Genomic DNA, 16,875 nt, shown 5'->3' with positions numbered 1-16,875 from the left:
GATTATTGGAAACTAAGTATTTTCCTATAATATCACAGTAGGAAGAGATGGGGTAGTCATTCCAATAAATGACCCAGTAGGATGGTATTATAATTTGAAGAAAGAGAGATTTATTGGCAGTAAGATTACCATAGAAAGTGCAGGAGACCACGGTGGTATCAGAAGGAGGTTATCTCTGATTTTTCTTGGACTGGCCACTCTGTAACCGTCCTTCTTGATATCCTCCCAGAACAGATCCTGCAACAACTACTGTGTTAGAAGACTACATAGACCAGGCTAATTTGGATTCCTTCCTCACAGCATTATATAATCTTTCTGTGAAAAATGAAAGTGAGAGGTTAGGGATTTATTCTTTGCTGTTCAAATCAGATGAAACATTGTTCCCCATCCTATTAATTTATCAAGCAAAGCCTCATTTACATCATCACATTGAGCAAGCTTAAGGCACATGGTTCTGTATTAAGAGACAAAAGCAACTTACTGAGAACCAGGTTTAAAATATTAGAGCAAAATAGGAGGAATGGTGCAGAGAAAAGGAGGCATTCGGTTAACATTAGATTTCCTAACAATGACTGATTTGAGACTCTGGAGGGTGCCTTCTTCTCTAGGAGGAAGCTAACTTACTTTGTGTGAAGAGGGGTGGGTGTCTAAAATGCGACTTGTATAGATGACCTGTGGTGAGTAAGTAGACCCTTTCAAGGTCTGGTCATATGGTCTCATGAAAATTGATTAGATTTCCTCCCCATTTGCCTCTTATACAATATTCTTCCTTCTTGACTTTTTTCCCCCACATTTTCTGTCATTATTATGAGTTCAAAATTCTCACAGACTCTATCAATAAATAGGCTTATAAGAGAAAATTTTATGTACATATAAAACAAAATCACAAATCTCATTTAACAAATTGGACTTTGTGAACCCTAAGATTTTTTGATTCAATATATGTAGCTGGGGACAAATGATAAACTCTTTGTGAGTTCTGCTTCCCTTGGTTTTAATTCATGTTAGTATGCATTTAACTACACAATTTTCTGGCATCATGGCTCAAAGCCAAAAAAAAATCATTGCATTAAAAATCAACAGAAACTATAAAATGTTCCATATATGTATGTTGTTATGATTCTTAAAATTAGTAAATGTATTTTAACATCCTGTTAGAAAGTGAATATCAGGGATACCTATGAAAAAAATGAACTGAAAAGAAATAATAGGAAACTCGGAAGCCCTATTTTGAGGATTAAGCAAGAATCATTGGTGCAATGTTAGACAGAGCCCATGTAGCTGCTCACTGTGAATCTGAATTGCCCTCCAAATTAGTCCTGTACCTGCCTCTGCCCCCAACCCTGAGCCCTGATCTCAAGTGCATTCCTGGCATCTGCTGATAGCATGCATGTCCCGCCTTCTAGTGTACCCCACCATTTACTTCCATTTTGTGTTTATTTTTTGCTTTCTCTCTTCCTCTGCTGGAATAGAATCTCCCTGTAGGCAGGCATTTTGTCTATTTTACTTCCTGATACATTTACTATAAGAGCCTAACAGAGTGCCCAATGGATATGAGGTGCTCAGTAAATATCTGTTTGAGAAATGAATGAATGGTACAATATTCACCAAGTTTTTTTAAAGATCTTTATTTATTTATTCATGAGAGACACACAGAGAGAAGCAGAGACATAGGCAGAGGGAGAAGGAGGCTCTCTGCAAAAAGCCTGATTGTGGGACTCGATCCTGGACCCTGGTTTCACGCCCTGAGACAAAGGCAGATGCTCAATCGCTGAGCCACCCAGGCATCCCTTCACCAAATTTTAAAAGGGTAAAAGTTGTCTATGGAAAAGACATGCCAGAAGAAGATGGAGTATTTAAGAAAAGCTCTGAAGAGCAGAAAACAAGGTGACTCTGTGGAACCCTTTCTCTGAGAGGAAGAGACCAAAAGTAGAGAGACATTAGCAAAAAGGCAAAACCTCTGGCCTGGAAGTCCAGCAGGCTGTGGCCTTGGACGTCCCATAAGGGAGTTCATTCAAGAAATATTTGTGGGATGTGTGGGATGTGTGGAATGGCTAGGCTAGCTGATACTCAGAATATAAAGATTATTAGATTGTGACTCTAGTTTTCTGGAGGCTCACAACTAATCTTCCCCAGCCCTTCCAAATGTTATTACTCCATTTCTGATACATCATAAAGCTTTCACCTAAATTATTGCAATGGCCTCCTAATTAGTGGCCAGGCTTTCATTCTTGCCCTGTCTATTGCCCACCATGTTCTATTTTCAAAACAAGAGCCAGCAATGTCATGAATTTCACTCCCTGGCTCAGATTCTCATGTCTTCTCATCTCTCTTAGAATAAAAGGGAAAGGTCTTCTAGGGGCCCACATGCTCAGAGTCACCAGACCCCAGCCCCTCCCTGATCTCTTTTCATACTTCTTACTCCCAATCACTTCATTCCAACCATATTGACTCTTTTGCACTTCCTGAAATATGCCAGTCCTGCCTGAGCTCAAGATTTCCACTCTCATGTTTCCCTTTCAACTCCCAACTGGAATTCTTGTTCTTTAAATAGTCACATAGCTCTTAACCTCCTTACTTGGTTTCTTGCTCAATTGTCACTTTATCCAGGAAATCTTCTCTATCACTCACCATAAAATAGCATAGCCCACTATACTCTTTGTCTTTGCCCCTCTTTGTTAGTTTTGATCACTGTTATGCTAACACAAATAACATAACTGCTCAATAAATATTTGTTGAATGAATGAAGGTGCAAACAACAAAATCATATAGTTGAAAATTATGCAGATAGATTAAAAGAAGAATACGGCCTAGAAAGAGACTTAGTTATTTAACAGAATGTTTTGAGTGAGAAAGGACAAAGATAAGAATTATTCAACAGATGGTGTTGTGAAAGCTAAAAAGTAATTTGGAAAAATAATATGGAAATCCTCCTTACACAGTGTATCATTTAAGGCTCTTGGCATCAAATCATGGAAACCATTCTGGATTTTACTGGGAGGGTATTGGTGATCATAATCAATAGGAAGCACTGGTATCAAATGGAGATAGGGAGGCGGTCAGAGCTTTTTAAATGCCATAAAGTAGGATGCAGGGAAACCAGTCTCCTTGCGCATGTGGCACCCTATCAGAAACTGTTCACTCCAATCCTTTGTTCCTGCTCTTGAATATTTGATAATAGTAAAGTGTGATCATATCACAAAAAGAAAGCACTATAAATGAATTTACATTAAAATATGACTATTTTGGGGTACTGAGATTTGGGGGAATTTTTATTTAGATTTTTTATGTGTAGTTTTCAAGTTTTCTACAATAAATATGTGTTATTTTTTATAATGCAATATAACTATTTCAAAAAGAAATCTCCCTTTTGAAGCAATTTTTTATGTTCATTATTAATACATTGTAAGATGTGGTTCATTATTTTACCATTTTCTTTTTGAGGAGTCCTGGAAGAAAATACGGTCTACAAAAATGTACAGTTTGTTTGAGCTGTTGGTCAGTGTTTATCTCAAAGACAGTGTCTATGTATCTTTGAGTATGTCAGCTATTGAGAGTCTTGGATTTCAATATAACGGTAAAAATCTGGAAACAACATAAATATTCAAAAATAGAAGATTAATTAAACCAACCATGTGCCCATGTGATAACACATCTATGTATGTGTTTGTATGTATGTAAAAAGAAATCCTGAGGCTATACAACAAATTGCTATGAGTGTCTCCCCATGCAGCGTATGGGCAGTGATGACAGAGGGAAATTTTTTATTAGTTGAATATTTTACAGTAAGCATGCATTTTATTTTAATTACAAATGTTATATATGGAAATAAAATCAGATACCATACACAAAAATGTGAAGACATGCAAAGATATTCACAGTGTTTTAAATTTAAAAGTTTCAAAACACGATATATTGTAAAACATCATTTACAAACATTAAATAAAACCTACATGAAAATAGCTCAAATTGGGAACAACAAATATCTCTGACTAGCATGATTCTAAAGGAGTTTTATTTTATTTCCTTTCCTTCTATGTGTTTAATAAACATATTTCAATGGCCATGTCTTTCTTAAATAATAAAATCACCTTTTCTAAGTGAAGTTACAAAAAATGTAATTTTGTGTCAAAAATATAATAAAAATAAAAATGTAAAAAACTGGGAAATTTGATTATATAAAGAACCCATAAAATAGGAAAACTCAATGATTTTAATAGAGAAATAGTCAAAGACCACAAAAAGACAATCTCTTTTGAGGACAAGTGGCTAGGGATAACATACGGAAATAAATATTCATCATTAATCAACAAAATGCAAATTAAAATGAAGTAACTCTTTATAGATTAAATTAGCTAAAAATGTAAATTATCATACCCAGTACTTCTGAAGGAACAGGAAAACTGCACCCCTCATGCATTTCTAGCTGCATTCATTCATTGAATGGGTATTTGCGCAGGGCCCAAGCTCCGGAGACAGAACACTCTGGTGCAAATCACATCCCACCGCTTTCTTGCTGTGCGCCTTGTGCGTATGGTTTAATCTCTCCTCGGCTGTAAAATGGGGATAATCATAGTATCTCCTGATTTGTCCTCATAAGTGGATTTAATGATTCAATACCCATAAATCTCTTGGAATAGTAAATATTTAATAAACTATTCATTATTGACTGTATTTGTCAACTAGGATTCCAACAGGAAACAGATAACACATACAAATTATCATAACTCAAGGAGGACCTATTTTCAAAAGGATTATTCACAAAAATGTGTGTAGAGAGTGGGGAAAACATGAGAGAAGACTCTGGGGCTAAAGGAGTGGGCTGTTACTACTTCTATTCCTGAGGGATGGTGCATGGGAGGAATTGCTGAAACAGAATAGTTATGTACAAAAGGAGTATTGGAGAGAAGTGACCTTCCATCAAGAGATACCATCAGTCTGAGGCAAGCTCTTAAGTACAGGGAGCCAGGAGGAAATGTGCCATGACTTCATTTTCCCCCTCCTTCTCTTGCCAAGATTCCTCATTTGCTAAATCCAGCTATTAGCCTGTGAGGAGCTAGCTGATGTGGTCCATGAGGTCCAGCCTCCTGACACTGAGAATAGGGTGCCAAAGAAAGAAGAGCAGATGCTGTATGTATCTGGCATGGGCTATGTCCTAGGCCCTCTTTAAAAGAGAGGCAAAGAGCAGATTACACAGTGCTGTAATTCCCCACCAGACTTTCTGCCTCTTCAAAGACTCTGGGGGGGGGGGGGGGGCGGGGGCGAGTAAATACATTATTTCCTTTTCCTTGCAGAGTACCTCCACCAGTTTCCTTATCCTAGGGGCAAGTGGAACACAGGCTTTGGAGATCCAGTCTCTGTGAAGCATCATCAAAATATCCAAATACATTATCCTTTTATGGGCTAGTCTCACGCTGAATAATGCTACAAGTTAGTTACCACTAGGCTGGGACTGGCATACTTTTTAGGCAGTTCACAGAGCATCAGAAGAAAATGGGATGCTGTTCCAAACTCCACATTAGATAGAAATGACTATCATAGGGGCTAAGACCTCGTTATTAAAAACAAATCAATCCATGGCTCATCCATGGTTATTGACCAGTCAAGGTTATCAAGCAAGGGTAATTCCTACCAGGTTGAAATATACTCTTGTCAGAAGCGTTTTCTAAAATTCCAGGCCTCAGGGTGCTTGAGTGGCCTAGTTGGTTAAGTGTCTGACACTTGGTTTTGGCTCTGGTCATGATCTCAGGGTTGTGAGATCAAGCCCTAAGGCTGGCTCTTCACTCAGTGTGAAGTCTACTTGAGATTTTCTCTCTGTCCCTCTGCCCCTCCCCTTGCTCCTTCTTTCACAAAAAATAAATAAATTAATTAATTAATTAATTAATAAAATAAAATAAAATAAAATAAAATAAAATAAAATAAAATAAATAAAATAAAATTCTGGACCTCAAAAGTGCAAACAAGAAGTATAGAAAGCTTTAAAAAAAGTGAATTATGCAGATTAGTGAATATTCAATTAAACAGTATGTATTTAGGAAAAAAATGAATGCAAATATGTAGCTATCCCATGATGATAATAACTGAACAAATTTGATAAATAATTAGAATTCCACCCTTTCACTTATAGAGAGCTTTTTTTGTTTGCTTTGTTTTGTTTTTGCTTATGAATCTCTTTAGTGCTCAGGAATAAACAGATTTAAAAATCCTATGAGGAACAGGTACATTAAATTAAAGATGAATTTTCTGTAAACCATTATTTAAAACCACACACACTTCCTCCACAAAAGCTCTTGTATTCAAAATATAACATAAAATGGTAACAATGAAAATGACAAATCTTCAACATCTTTTCATTTTCATCCCAGGATGCGTCTGGTGACTCTTCTTCCCATCTCACTTACTTTCTTCCATTGCCTGTTTTTGGCAGCTCCTCTGCCTCCTTTTCCCTCTGGGTCTTCATTCATATTGGCTATAGCGAAGGAAAGGAAAAGAAAGGACTGATCTTACAGTATGTATCCCTCACCCCTGCATCATTTCAGATCCTTTTCAGTGAGAAACAGTGACACAGAAAAAGCAGAGGAGACTCACCAGCACAGTGATGACTGGAATGCTTCACCCTGTGAAGTAAAAGGGGAGGAAATATATATTACTTGATAATACCCAGAACAATTTCAAGGATAAAGAACATGCAGTAATCACCCTGAATCCAGATTCTTTTCTCTGGACTTCCCCAGACATAATTTATTTTTCTTCTTATTTCCAAATTACCAACAATCTAGAATAAAGAGACCAAAAAATAATAATAATAACTTTTATCCTACCAATATGTGGGAAAATATTACTAGTCCCAATTTTATAAATAATGTCTTTATTTAGATTTACTGTTGCTACTTATATTTCTAAATAATCATCATTATGTGGTTATATTTATTGAAGTAGATTATCAAAATGCATAACACAGCTTTTCCATTAACTCTTTCACATTAATGAGTTGCTATTTAGTAAATTACTATTTCCCAGCACTAAAAGGAAGAAAGCCAGTGGCCTGAATGATTTTCCAAAGTGCCTATTAATAAACACCCAAGGCATATATTAAAATACTAGAACATGAAGGTCTTTGGGAAGTACATAAACATGTGAACTGGGGTTTTTAGAAATGTACATTAACACTTACATGACTGTAGTGCTTTTTAAATTCTTCTTCTAGGTTTGCTTATCACTCAAATTTTCACTCTATTTTAATTTGTGGCAATTTTGCAATGATTTTGACAGAACCAAAGTTCTCTAGTCTCTTTGCTTTGTTAGGAAATACTAAATGATCATTTGTAATTTTGTCGAGGCTGTTTTGAATTATGTTACTCCAGAGTTCATTTCAGTCTATTCACAGCACTTGAAGACAGAAGGTCTATAAAAGGCATAGGTAGTAGGTTTTACTTTTTAAAATTCTTAAGATATTAATGAACCTAATTGTTCAAAAGTATACTCTATTTTTTTTAAGATTATTTATTTGTTTATTTATTTGAGAAGGAGAAACAAAGAGAGAGAGCACATGGGCAGGGGAGAGGAGCCCAGAGAGAGGGAGAGAGACAAACAGACTCTGTACTGAGTGCAGAGCCAGATGCAAGGCTTGATCCGAGGACTCTGAAATCATGACCCTGGTTGGAACCAAGAGTTGGATGTCTAATTGACTGAGCCACCCTGGCGACCAAAAAGTATAATCTATTTAATGCAGTAATTATGATTTCTTCTTTGATGTTGGTAACTCTAAGATTTAATATTTTCAGTTGTTTAAATATTTTATGTAGAGGTAATTGAGGATTTACATGCAGCTGTATGAAACAATACCAAGAGCACCCACGTAACCATGAACCTGATGCTTCTCATGATAACATTTTGCGATACTATGACCCAGTATCACAACCAGAATATTTACATGGACACAATCCAGAACATTTCCATCACAAGGATTGTGCACATTGTACTTTTACAGCCACATTCTCTTCCCTCCAACCCTTATCCTTTCCTTAACTTTGGTCAACAATATTTTTCATTTCTAGCATTTTGTCTTTTAAGAATATTATATAATTCATGAACATCTGGATGGATCAGTGGGTTAAGCATCCAACTATCGATTTTGGCTCAGGTCATGATCTCTGGGTTGTGAGATGGTGCCAGGCTTTGAGCCCCACATGAGGCTCCAGCTCAGTGGGGAGCCTGCTTGAGATTCTCTCCTTTTCCCTCTGCCCCTCCAGCACTCACGCACTCATGCTCTCTCCCTCTCAAATAAATAAATAAATCTTTTTAAAAAAAGAATGTAATATAATTCAAATCATATACTATCTAACTATTTGATATTGGATTTTTTTTTTCACTTGGGATAACTCCGTAAAGATTCATCCAGGTTGATGCATGTATCAATACATCATTCCCTTTTACATCTTAGTAGCATCCCATGGTGTAGATGTACTGAGCTTTAACCATTTACCTGTTGAAGGACATGTGGGTTGTTTCTAGTTTGAGGCTATTGTGATAAAGCCCCTATAACATTTGCATATGGGTTTTTGTGTTTATCAGTCTTCATTTCTCTCTTCAAATATTCTCCAGGAGAATAATTTCTGTGTTGTATATTAGCTGCATGTTTAGTTTTTAAAGAGCTTGCCAAACTGTTTTCTGGAATAACTGTACCATTTTAAATTCCTACCAGTAAAATATGGGTAATCTATTTTCTCTGCATCCTTGCCAGATCCACTGCTGCCACTATTTTTTATTTTATTTTAGCCATTCTGATTGATGTGTAGTGGTATCTATTTGCAGTTTTAATTTGCAACTTCCTAATGGCTAATAATGTGAACACCTTGTCATCTACTTATCCCCATCCATATGTCTTCTTCAGCAAATTATCTTTTTTGTCTGCATTCTAATTGGATCATTTGATTTTTTTCTTATCGTAGAAATTGAGAGTTCTTTATATATTCTAGATTCTAGTTTATCATATGATTTGATTTGTGATTTGTAGCTTGTTTTTTAATCCTCTTCACAGGGTATTTTGCATGGCAAATATTTTTAATGTTGACAAAATCTATTTTACCATTTTTTTCCTTTCTTTTAAGCTTTTGATGTGAAGCCTAAGGGCTCTTTGCCTAGGACTGGATTCCCCAAATTTTCTGTTAGTTTTTTCTAAAAGTTTTATCGCTTTATGTTTTACAGGTAAGTCTGTAATTCATATTGAGAGAATTTTCACCTAATATGTATGAGTTAGGTTGAAGTTCATTTTTCTCTACTGATGCCCAGTTGCTCCAGTGTTGTGTGTTGAAAAGGCTCTTCCTTGCATTGAATTGCCTTTCCATCAAAACTCAGTTGGGCACATTTGTGTGGGTATATTACTGTGTTTTCTCCTTTGTTCCACTGATTAATGTATATTTCTCTCCACAAAACCCACACAGTCTTGATCACTCTAGTTATGTAGGAAGTCTTTAAATCAGATAGACTGATTCTTCTCACTTTCTTCTTCCATTCCTGTGGATTACTTATATATTTATTAGAATTTCATTTTGATTTATCTATCCTGTTTTTGAGATTATTTCTATACATACATTTTTAGTATTCTCTAGGTCTTACCAGTGTCATAATTTTACCAGTTCAAGTGAAATATAGAAACTTTACCTCCCTTTACCCTGCTCCATTTACAATATAATTATCTTAAATATTTCCTATACATACATTTAGAACCATATCAGACATCATTATAACTGTTGCTTTAATTATCAAACATAATTTTTAAAACTCAAAAGAAAGAAAACAAATTGAGTTTACTCATATTTTTATTTGTCATGTTCTTTTTTCCTTTTTGATGTCCTAAGGTTTGCTTTTTTCTTTCTCTTTTATAATTTCCATTTTGTTTAGAAACCTTCCTTAAAGTATACTTTTAGAATAGATGTGCCGGCAACAAATTTTCTTGGTTTTCCTTTATCTGAGAATGTCTTGATTTCCCTTTAATTGCTGGAGGACATCTTCACTGGGTATATGGTTCTAGTTTGACAGGTCTTTTCTTTTCAGCACTGGAAATACATTTTGCCATTTTCTTATGGTCTCCAAGGTTTCTGATGAATGATGCTGTTATTCAGATCTGTTATGTGTCCTTTTCTCTAGCTGCTTTCAATTTTTTCCCTTTTCTGTTTTAGTTCTCAGAAGTATAAAACTGATGTGTCCCATCAGGAATATTTTGGGGTTAATCCTGCTTGGGATTTGTTGAGCTTCTTAAATATGTAGATTTATGTCACTTGCTAATTTCACAAATTTGTTAAATAATTTTAGCCAATATTCTTTTGAGTATTTTTCTGTCCCACCTGTATTCTTTCTTTATGAAACTCTGATGATATGAACAGTATGCCTATTGTTGTAATCCACAAGTTTCTTGGTCTCTATTTTTTTTAGTCTATTTTCTCACTGCTGCTTAGATTGGGTTATATGTGTTATTCAATCTTGCATTTCATTGATTCTTTCCTCTGTACCTTACGTTCTGCTTTTGGTCCATCTATTGCACTTTTTATCTTGGTTATTACATTTTTCAGTTCTGAAATATTGATTTGGTTTTTCTTTATATCTTCTATTCTTTGCTGAAGTTTTCTGTGTCTGTGCTGAGGTTTTCTATTTTTTAAATTTGTTTCAAGCAAGTTTTTGATTCCTCACTGAACCATTTTTATCATGGCTGCTTTAAAATTTTGAGGAGATAACTGTGAGATGTCTGGCATCTTAGTGTTGGCCTCTATTCATTATCTTTTTGCATACATTTTTAGAATTTTGTAGTTCTTAGTTTGACAACTAAATTTCTATTGAGATCTGGGCATTTTTATATTATGACATTTTAGATCTTATGTAGATTTTCTGTTTTAGCTGAACTTCTATGACTCTCCTCTGGCAAGGGAGGTGGGGTGCCATCCCAGTACTGACATTTGGCTTCTGTTGACACCCAAGGGAAGAGGACTTGTTACTTTTGGGCATTGGTAGGATTTCTAGCTCCACTGATACCATGATGGAATGACCTCATTATTGTTTAGTGACTGTGAAGGTGAAATTTTACAGGGCTTCCTCTGATACCACCCCAGTGGTGAGGGGTTTGGCATTTCTCATTAATGCTAGATGAGAGTGGAAGTTTAGGATTCCTATTTTGTCCCCAGTGGCATTGAAGGGGTTAAACGGGGGTACTATTACCAGATAAGTGAAAGTCTTGGCTTCCTACTTGGCCTTTTTTGGCATCCTTCTGGCAAAGGTTTGGAGCTCCTCATTATAGCCTCATAACCATGGAAGTCTAGAACTCCTGAGTTAGCCTGAACTGGCCTGGAAGGGAGTTGGGGTTACTTTTTGTTTTTCCTATAGTGTTTGGTTGGAGTAGTAGTTACTGTTTAGAAAGTTTCTATATTGGTTTGCTGCCCCTTTCCTTTGGCTAGAGAAAGCAAGTTTTTCTTAGGACTTTTTTGTGTCTGTACATATTGGCATTTCTGGGCTGCCGGATTCTTTAGTTCCTCCTCTGAGGCAAAAAGAAAATCCAGAGAACTTGCTGCCATATTGTTCCTCAGGTCCTAAGCTCCCTGATTGGTCTGCTGTCTTACTGTCGCCTTTCACGGTCCTCTTTGACTTGTTATATATTCTCATGGTTTTTAGTTATACTTAGTAAAAGGAATAGAGAAAATTGTGTTCTCTTCATCTTCCCAGAAGATTAAGTCTCCAGATTTTTTTTTTTTTTTAAAGATGCCTCTTCTGGCAGTTTCAAACATTTTTTCCTCCAGGGGAAATCTTATACAAAAGACAAGCTTAGAATGAGTATAAAACTGGAATTATCTGAAGAAAACAATGCTTTGAGCTCCTTAAATTGGGAGAATTATTTGAATTATTGAAGAAAAGGTGCTTTGAGACCCAGAAGTTCAGCTCCTTAATACTCTTGCAATGAAACAATAGTAAAAGGAGCTAGATTTAGGCATATTACAGTCTTGAGTCTTGTTTTCTTCCTATAGCTAATACAAGGACAAGAATAAGAACCCTAACAATTTTTTCTAATCCTTTAAAATGGAGACACTAGCTACTATTACTCTCCTCTCCTTCTATCTAGTAAGACACATCTTGATAGTGAACTATATGAAGTGACTTCTCAGTACTTGATAAGTGAAACTGTCAAGACTGACAATGACAGTCTCTTCAATGAAGATCACGTTCGCCATCCACTGAAGAAATATATTGAGTGCCTACTATGGGTCTCGTACATTAGGAACTAGGTAGGGCTGGTCACATAATTTGTGAATGCAAGTGAAAAATCAAACTCTGGAGCTTCTTATTCAAAAAGCAGGAACAATATCATTAAAGGTATTAACATATAATCCTTTTATTTTCTTTTACTCTTTCTTGATCTGTCCTGGTATATTTGCTGTGTTTCTTTTTTTTTTTAAGATTTTATTTATTTATTCATGAGACACACACACAGAGGGGCAGAGACATAGGCAGAGGGAGAAGCAGGCTCCCCAAGGGGAGCCTGATACAGGACTTGATCCCAGGACCTCAGGATCATGACTTGAGCCAAAGGCAGACACTCAACCACTGAGACACCCAGGCACCTCTGTTATTTGCTATTTAATATTGTGATCCCTCAGGCAATGGGATACTCCACTTTCTGGGCATATTCCTTCCCATAGGCTCATGCTAGAATCCGCAGTGGACAGGCCACTCCAAGGGATAACAGTTTCTGTATGAGGGCACTCTTGGCTTGGTACTTCTTCAGGTCTGGATGAGAGGTTTGGTAGTCATGTATGAGTGTGCCATGATGCTTCTAGTCTTGGACAGGCACAGTTGCCACCAGGTCCTGCCCTAAGACACTATTAGGTGCCATATATCTAATCCCTGCATACAAGTGCCCACCAGGGGTGAAGGCAGTAAATATCATTGAGCAGGGGTTAAATAGCACCCAGCATGCCAGGGATAGGAGACTAGGCAGTTGAGAACCCATGTTAGGGAGGCAGGCATGAGGCAGGATCATGTAGTTTCAAGCCTGTGGTGCATGTTCCTTTGTCATATAGGACTTCACTTACAAAACACAAATAAATTCAAAGATAAAATTCTTAAGAACTTTAATACAGCAACCACAAAGCATTAGACTTCAAGCATAGGGCCCTTTATAGCACAGTACCCCATGTGACAGCACTGGTCTGGGGCTGTGAAGCTAGCTCTGCTAGGGACACAGTAGACCAATGCCTTAAAATTCTTTTTAAAACTTCAAAGAAACTGGTTTAAAATTTAAAACTTTATTCTTTAAACATAGATTTCATGTGTTTTGTTAACACACGCTCAAGGAATTTGACTCTTTTTTACCTAAATTGTCGTGTTGTTTTGACATTTGGAAGACATTAACACTTTCAAGTGGCTTTGATGAGATGGGTCTGTTGAATTTCTTTACTTCATCATATCTTGGTATTATAGTAAAGACACTTATTCTACGCTCATAAATTTCTTAGTGATCCCATTATTATTCTGTAATTATTCCTTCAAGACAGAAACTAAGTTCCATTACTCAATAGGGACTATTTTATTTCATCTAGAACAAAGAAACTGCAACATATTTACTGTCAGTGGTGAACTAAAAATCCTCAAATGGCTCTTATCAACATCTTTATTCTTTTTTTCTGTTTTGTTTAAATAGTTTTTTTTCTTTACTGTTAGTGATACTCAGCATTAATTCTGTGTGCTGAATAGTCTGTCCACCTACATGGATGTCTAACAGAATTAGATAAATTGTATTGGTTTCAAATTTTCCTGAATTTGGGAACCCTGGGTGGCGCAGCGGTTTAGCGCCTGCCTTTGGCCCAGGGCGCGATCCTGGAGACCCGGGATGGAATCCCACGTCAGGCTCCCTGCATGGAGCCTGCTTCTCCCTCTGCCTGTGTCTCTGCCTCTCTCTCTCTCTCTGTGACTATCATAAATAAATAAAAATTAAAAAAAAAAATTTTTCCTGAATTTCTTGCAAAAGTTTTTTTTTTTAATGATTGGATAAAATACTAAAAATCAAAATGCAGATTTTATAGATGACTTTATGATTGGGGAATTAATTCTAATAATGGTGTAGATAAGGTCAATGGCAATATAATAATTTTTAATAAATGCTATTTCTGGGTAAGAAAATATGTTACCAGATTTTTGTAACTTTGTCATATCTAATGTTTCCATTTAAATGTCTTTCAATTTTGCCAAGTAGGTATTATTGCTTCCATTTAACAGAGGAAGAAATTGAGGCACAGCAGAGTTAAATAATTTCCCCTAAGAAAGTAAAAAATATGCAACATTCAACACTCACGTTCTTTCCACCCTGCTAGCTAGTCTTCATAGAATGTCTTCTCTGAAAAAGAAATATATATTCCTATTGCTATAAATTTGCTAAAAAATACTGTTTTAAAGATGGATGATTTTCATGAGTAATTGAAAGTTCATTATTTGTAAGGTTGTTGTTTGGTGTTATTGTTTATATATTTAACCATTTCAATATATGGTATATATATTCATACACAATATATTATATATACACACATACAATACATATACATTGCAAACATAATACATGCATATATACTACATATGTATACATATGTATACATGCTATATATATAATGTATACATACTATGTGTGTGTGTGTGTTTATGTATAGACCTCTAATAAAAAATAAAGTTAATTTAAAGAAATATTTAGGAAAATTGGTTAAAGATATTCACTCATTTGTTGTTATATCTGTTTTAGAAATAATACAATTTGACCATAACTGTGGAGTCTATGACTCTCAGACACACTTGTCCATCTTAGATTCTCTTAACGATGTCCCCTAGCACAACCTGGAAGACAGCATAGCACCAAAGCTATAGGGTAGATTATTTTTAACATTTACATCACAAGTTAGTTTGGGACTTGCTTATTTTTCTCTGTCTTTGTTGCAGTGCTTCTAAAAACTCTGACCAATTCCACATCTTTTACATGGAAATTACCAGGCATGTTAGTATGAATCTCTAGAAATAGCAGGCCTGGGATTACCACATAGCATCATTTTTTTCTAAATGATTAGAATGTATTTAAGATACTCATCCATTTATTTGGTACCATTAAACTTCATAAATCTTTAATGTTTGAAAAACTTGGACCAAATATAGTATACTTGAAGGAGTTTGCCTATGTTGTTCCCCTGTCTTACAAAGATGGTATTTATACGGCTTGGAAAAAGAGGAACAAAATAATAAAATCTGATAATTTTCAGTTACCTATATTTTCTATATTGAAAGGCAACTTACCCTATGGTTAAGAGTGCAGACTCTGAATCTGCTTGCCGCATTTTGAATCCCACTTCCAACCTACTAGCTCTGAAACCTTGAGAAAGTCACTTAAATCCTCTCCGTCTCAGTTTCCTAAGTGTTGCCACATGCAAAGAGTTAACAAAGTGTCTGGTTAACTATATTCAGCATTAACTATTATTATTATTTGATTTCATATCGTTGTTAAAGATGACAGCAACCTTCTAGAGCCTCTAGTCTCACAATTAACTCTCAATAGAGAGACAGGAAAACTAAGGTTCCAAGGGTTTTCACTTCCTAAGTCAGAGTCTCATCAACAGATACATTAGAACTAAAATAGAATCCTTTCATTCTCAGGCAAGATCTTTTTCTTTTACTCAACGTTTTTCCACTTATCTGAGAACCAGGTTCTTAATCATTTGGAGCCCTTGCCTATAATTTTACATGTACTTCTTTAAATCCTTCTACATTAAGTATTCTTCCTCTCAAAATTGTTCTGGCTGCTTCATTCTCATCCTTCAGGATTCAGCTTGTTCTATGACTCCTTATTTTGAAGAAAACTTTCTTGAGCGAACTCTCAACTCCCAGTTGTTCCAAGATTGGGTTATATTTTCTCTTTAATTGCTTCCTAAGAATCCTGTATTTAACGAAATTATCCCACTGGACGTATTTGCCGAACCTCTTACATTTCTCCCTAAATATATTAACTCCTTGGGGCAGGATCTGTATCTTCTACGGTTGAGTACTACACTTTACAACAGATAACTACTGAAGAGACTAGGAGTGAAGGACTAGAATAGTCTACAGGAACACTTTTTTTTTTTTTTTTTTTTTAACTACCCTACTTCTCTTTTTCCTTCTCAGTCTTTACCTTCTTTACTTATTCACAAAGAGCGGTAGAGTCACTGCACACATAGGCAGAAAAAATATTTTTTTTTCTTAATTTTCTTGTATTTGTATTTGAGCCAGATCCTTGACTTATAACAGAGTAGACTCCAGACCACAAGTTGGTATTTAATTCTAGTGTTCTGTCACTGATAATCAGATTGCCTCCACACTGTAACTTTCCAAAGTATTTTCCATGAAAGATAATGAGGCATTTTGATAAACAAAAGAATACCAAAGAATAGTGAAACAACCAAGAAAAAAAAATCTCATGTTTAAATATGGTCAGAAAATGTTGCATTGTCCCCTCTTGGATATCATGATGTGCTGTGGTATATTAGGAGACTCATGATGATCTGTATTTAACAACAAACAAAATTTGTTTACATTATGGATTTAATGTAGATTTGCCTCAAATTATTTGACCAACAATTTTTAGTTGCAGTGTCTCATGGCCGTTGTGGTCCTTGGTTCATACTTGAAAAATCATGTTCTTCACTAAAGCCACTGAAGGCTAGCAACTATGAGTCTCTACACATAAGACAATCTACACTAGTCCTTAAGTGAGTAGGGTTTGAAATTTTTTTAGATTCTCCTTTGTTAATTCTTCCTTTAAAGACTTGAGACATCATCATTCTGGTTGATTCTTAATAAGATTTTTAAAATACTCTTTAT

At 35.7% G+C, this 16,875-nt stretch overlaps 1 long non-coding RNA gene across 11 annotated transcripts in view; it reads right to left on the bottom strand.

The window, feature by feature from the left end:
* The window catches only part of LOC144300581 (uncharacterized), a 264,995-nt gene that overhangs the window by 10,252 nt on the left and 237,868 nt on the right, over positions 1-16,875 (bottom strand). For 5 of the 11 annotated variants that reach the window (XR_013367318.1, XR_013367322.1, XR_013367319.1 and 2 more), the window contains 2 exons: positions 6,589-6,617; positions 4,378-6,469 (listed from right to left, as the gene is read on the bottom strand). This is a non-coding gene — a long non-coding RNA (uncharacterized LOC144300581). Of the gene's footprint in view, positions 1-4,377; positions 6,470-6,588; positions 6,618-14,335; positions 14,378-16,875 lie in introns of all 11 variants that reach the window. The other 6 variants (XR_013367324.1, XR_013367327.1, XR_013367325.1 and 3 more) reach the window with 3 other exon arrangements.

This window comes from Canis aureus, chromosome 28 (assembly GCF_053574225.1).
Source record: "Canis aureus isolate CA01 chromosome 28, VMU_Caureus_v.1.0, whole genome shotgun sequence".
NCBI classification, from domain to species: Eukaryota; Metazoa; Chordata; class Mammalia; order Carnivora; family Canidae; genus Canis; species Canis aureus.
Note: the sequence above shows the minus strand (reverse complement) of the source record. Positions and strands in the feature narration are given on the sequence as shown.